Source organism: Asparagus officinalis, chromosome 5, assembly GCF_001876935.1.
Source record: "Asparagus officinalis chromosome 5, Aspof.V1, whole genome shotgun sequence".
NCBI classification, from domain to species: Eukaryota; Viridiplantae; Streptophyta; class Magnoliopsida; order Asparagales; family Asparagaceae; genus Asparagus; species Asparagus officinalis.
Window position 1 is genome coordinate 86,375,757 of NC_033798.1, and position 5,734 is coordinate 86,381,490.

Here is a 5,734-nt window from a genome sequence, read left to right on the forward strand (position 1 = left end):
AGGCTCTTGGACTTTGACACGCAGTCCGAGGTGGTCAGTTATAGGAGTTTTCTCTTTACGAGAAGGTTCAAACTTGTTGCGAGGGTTGGTACGACCCCCAGCTCGATGAGTTGCTCGGGGTTCATTCACCATGCCCAAGCGTTCTTTGACCAGAAATCTATCTCGATCTTCATGTAGAGGACCCAGACGATCCTTCAACGGAATTCTGGATTTAGAGAGATCCATGCTATCATAGTGCTTCACCGTAGGTGCGGGAGCAATAGGACCGTGATCTAAAGTTGACGAAGGCTAGGGAGCAGCCTCGGATCTGGAATCAAGCGAGAGACACGATTGGTGTCTCTTGTCAGGTAGAGGCGCTGTTTTGGCCTTCGACACCCAAACCTGCATAGATCTTGGTGGTTTCTTAACCACCTCTTTCTACTGCTTCTTGTGCGAGAATCGGTGAGAAAATAGTGTGCAACATTTCTGGATACGCTCCTCGAGGGTAGAACAGGTTCATTTGACACGAACATATTTGTTAGTTAACGGTTGGGAGGAGGACCCTGATGCTTGTTATGGTGACAGCTTAGCCACTTAGCGCTTTCTGAACTCTAGATCCGCTTGGTAGCGGAGTCTGTCCACTTTCTCTAAAGCCTTAGCCAATTGGCGGGCGAGACGTTAGCGGCGCCTTTGACGATCCCTCCTCGACAAATTTGTTACGCCTTCAATAGTCAACTCCTTAATGAAGGTAGTGTCCAGAACTGTGGCATTGGCTTCATCGAACGCCATCGGGTCATCGCGAGGTGTAACTGCAGCATCGGCGGTGGAGAGATCATCTTCTTGGGTCTTCAGATCTGAAGACCATTAGATTTTCCTGGAGGAGGAGGCCTTTCTGCGTTTGCGAGGAGAGGCAGATCTGAAGGAGGAGGAGGAGACGTACTCCTCGAACTTCTACTAATCAAATTTGTATTCGACCTCTTCGTTCACTAGGATCTTGATCGTTGGTTGCGTCACGATAGCCTTGGCAGCAAGGCTATTGGCTCTCACTGTGGTCGCCAGCTTGTTTGGGGAGAAAGTCGATTTTATTGATGAGTTCATTACAACTTCAAATGTTTATAATAAACTCAAAGAAACAGTATTTTTATAAGACTTTTAACAAAAATTATAACTTTTCTTTCAACAAACGCAACGGACGTTTATCCTCCGTTGCTTGCATAGGATCTTGGCCTGTGATGGGGATGTTGATATCCGTAGACTACCAAACGATCATATCAGATCTGTAGCTTCGTTGATTCACGAAGGAATCAAGAAACTGAAGTAATTATCTCGACAACATCGAGATAATCACTCTTCTCGAGATCACCACAACGAAGCAATCTCAAGGGAAGGAACCGGGAACTATAGATCTGAAGATCTCATCTTCTTTATGCCGACGAACTTGATCCGATCTCCTCCTCTCTTCTGAAATTCGTGCTCCTTCAGTCTTTAATCCAGCAGGGCTTCGCCAATGCTCAAGAATTCCAGATCTGAAAAAATGAAGGCCCTGGGCTGTATTTATAGGCTTTGGGACCTCTGTTTTCGAATAAGAACGACCGATTCACTCTTATCTTCAATTGTAATCACTTTATCACGTTCTTGGATAGATTCAAATCAATTGGAACAAATCCAGGTGGTTAATGTCAAAAAATAGCTTAAAACTACCAAAAATCGATTTTCGGGCCTGCGGATACCCATGGGTGTCTCGGCCTGGCAAAGACACCAGTGGGTGTCTCGGTTTGGTCGAGACACCTCTGGATGTCTCGGCCTGGCTAAGATACCAGTGGGTGTCTCGGGTATTTTAACTCTAACTTTCTCGTATGACCTCTAAGTAATACGATTCAAGATGCGTTGGAAAGCTGACGAAGATATATAAAACTTTTGACTTTTGAGCTTTTTCATATTTGAATTGAATCATGACCAAATCTTCATTCTTTTCCGAGACACCAACACTGTCTCGGAATTCTGAGGTAGTTTGTACTATCTTTGATATTTTGGTTTTATCTCTCTCATATGATCTTGGAATGAGTTGATCCAAGATGCGTTAGAAAGCTAATAAGGAGATCTACAACTTTTATTTTTTGAGCTTCTTCAGATTCAAAGTGAATCATAGTCAAAACACCTCTATAAAGTTTGAGACACCTATGGATGTCTTGGCCAAGCCTTGGCCAAGACACCTATGGTTGTCTTGGCTAAACTTTGGCCAAGACACCTATGGGTATCTCGCTGAGGCCTGAAGCACTGTTCCACACGTTTAATTTGTCCGTTTTTGTCGTATCTTCGTCATCCAAATTCGGAATCATGTGATTCAAAATGCATCAGAAAGCTAACAAGGAGATCTACGAGCTTCCATGATTGAATCATATATGGAGTAAATGGGACACGAGTGGTGCTTCGTCTTTCGTAAGTGATGCGTAGCTCCCGATCCATTCGTGTTTTCGTTATTTCGAAGTTCTGTTGCTTTGCATGATTCGTTGACTCACTTCATGCACTTGTCAACATCAATTAAGCTTCTGCGACCCGGATAGTGATGTTCATCATCTTCTCTCTATCTCAAGCCGCGTACGGGAATTCGTGGGCAATTTTTAACACCTACAATACCAAACACAAATACAAGTAAATGATCACAGAGTTCAGTTACCATTAACCTATGTCTCCGCTCCTCACCCTCGAGGAGAATCTCCACTATCACAACCGGTTTTCAACGTTCACTGAAAACGTTTATAACTTACACAATCGGTTTTCTAGCTTACCGAAAACTTTTACAACTTATACAAATGCTATCACACCATACACCCTCTAAGTGTTGGCCTGACTCGTGTCGACTTTCTCAAGTGCTCGGATTTACTACCTCTCCTTAGGCTTTACTATCGACGACACTTCTTTTAGAATCGACTCCGTCTCACGGTGTACTTGTGTATTATAATGTGTTCTCTCGACAAATAAGCTAAAATATAAATTGTTTGTTCTCTAATAAAGATGAGAATGAAATTAAGCTCACTCTCAATGAATCACTCACAACCCAAAATATACTAAATGTAAAATTACTCAAGCTCAAGGGTGTGTGTTTAAACAATGATTAAAGAGAAATAAAACTCAAAATAATCTAGCAAATATAAATATAATAATTGAAATATAAACAAGCTAGAAATTTGAGTTTAGAAAAACTTCTCTAAGCACAAGAGAGAGAGATTAGGAAATTGAATGCTCAAACCAAAATTGATCTCCTCGTCTTGTAAACCTCTTTTTTCATAAACTAAAACACTCTTAAAAACTTAAAACAAATTTGTGCGAAACTCCCTTAAACATCCATAAGAAATAAATAAGAGAAGATGGCTTTTTATAGTCTCTCAAACCAGCCCAAAAACCCACAAAAACTACAAAAAACAAAACTAAAAAATAACCATTATAGGATGAAAACTCCTGATCAGTTGACTGATGACATCATCAGTCGACTGATAAAGTCGATCATTGGAAGTTTTGGCAGATTCTAGAATTTTTACGTATCTGACTTTCTAAAATCAATTTAAAATAGAAAATCAACTCCAAAAATGATAGAATTTTGGAAAATGTTTGTAAACATGTAATATAACATGTTAGAAAAAGATTTTCTCAAATTACATTTCCCATTTGTTAAAACTCATTTATTTTATAAACTGTTCAAGAACACAAAATCGTCAAAACTTGATTTTTAATGAAATTCTTCCAAACAAGTTTTGAAACACTTTTTAATAGATTCATAGACTTGAGGAAAGATATAAAATAGTATAAAAAAGTCTTTAATCTATAAACACATTATTTTCCAAATAAAAATGATAACTATGAAACTAGCATGTATGTTTATAAATATAACTATTTGTTTCATATTTATTTAATTTAACTTGAAAGCGATAAACCAAAAACGTGTATGTGTGTGATAATTGAGCTTTAAAGTATAACACACATGGTATAAGACCTAAACTAGAAACAATATACCCAAACTTAGAAATCTTCGTTTGAGCTCGATCTTGGTAAACATGGATGAAGCGCAATATTGAGTCTTGTTTTGAGTGCGTAAATGTTTCATTCAAAATTTCCTCCAACCTCCAAGATGACGTCATTAAGCTCAAGTCCAACCAACCTTTAACGAGGACCTTTGTGTAGATTACCTAACAAAACAAATGCAAACACTTGACACACGGTGTTAGAAAGTGTTTGTTAATCATCAAAACTATATTAGATATAATAGGCTCATAAACATGAGACGTAACAAGGGTGAGAAAAGAAAAGGAAAAGAATGTAAAAGAAAAGGAAAAGGAAAAGAAAAGAAAATAATATTCTTTTTGTTGTTTGGTTAGAAAGAATATTGTAACAAAAGCTAGAAGAAAATTATAAGAAAGTTATGTTCTCTTGTTTGGTTATTTTTCTTAGAAAAAGAGGAAAGAAATTATCACAACAAAATTTTAGTTCATACCTTTTGGAATTAGTAGATTTATATTTTAAACAATTTACATAAAATAATTAAATTAAATTGTCATTCTATTCTAGAATACTTTTAAAATTTTACAAGTTAACGAACATGTTTGCACAATTTTAACTCAAGAAAATTGAGTCAAAATTATGATGACTCTAATTTGCATATAATCTTACGTGGTTTTGGACTTGCAAGTTATTCAAAACGCTGCAGTTCGAGCATAATCATTCAAAATCAGTATCATTCATATCATGGGAAGTAACAAGTTAATAAACACGTATTTAGAAAAAAAATGGGCAATTTCCTAGCACAAAAACTTGAGTGGTCATCAACATTAAGTTTGTAAATATTAACAAGCAGAAGCACAACCACAACTCCACTAATTAGAGAATAACATTTCTCACACATAATTTTTATTTACAGAAAGAAAGGTCAATTAAAGAACCAAAGCAAATCTAAAGTAAGTGTCATGATATTCCTAATATAAAGTAAAATCTATTTCTAGTCACAAAGTCTATTATAATAAATTTCATATAGAAAACCTTAACCAACGAAATCTATTACAATCAATTTCATATAGAAAATCTTAACCAAAGAGAGAGATAAACCTGCCAAAGTCCTTGATTTTTGACTTTAGTGAGCCCATTAAAACATCAATCTCACACCCTTCATCCCCTGAAATTAATTCAAAAAAAAATCAAATAAGTACAATATAAACATCAAAACCCTATAAAATGAAGTCTCAACATTCTTTTAGAAGAAAAACGAAACTACCGCTCATCGTGTCATGGTTCCTTTCTCAAGACTAATCAACAGAATCTTAAAACATGACAAGAAAGATGCTTCAACTAAATTTTCTCAGGCATTAAATGGAAACAACTAACAAGAGTTATGAAAGTAAAAAATGAAAAAAAAAAAAAAAGGTGAGCCGAAGAAATTCAATTGCGGAATCAATTTAAAAAAGGTGAACCCAAGAAACCTTGCACAAAGTGTGAACAGAATATGACATGTTAAAAAAACTAAGCATCAATTAGAACAAGTTTGATGAAAATTCTATAAGTCTATAGATTAATAGATACAACCAACAAGAAAAACAAGTTGAGTAGCCCCTACAATTAAACAATTCAAGTCTTTGCCAAACTATGGATCAGCATCTAGATTCATTCATGTGATTCATATGGAATACATTTCACTCGGATGGAGACTAAGATAGAGAAGCATGCATGAATGTGATATCTGTCATTGAAAAATACAAGGTCAGCTATT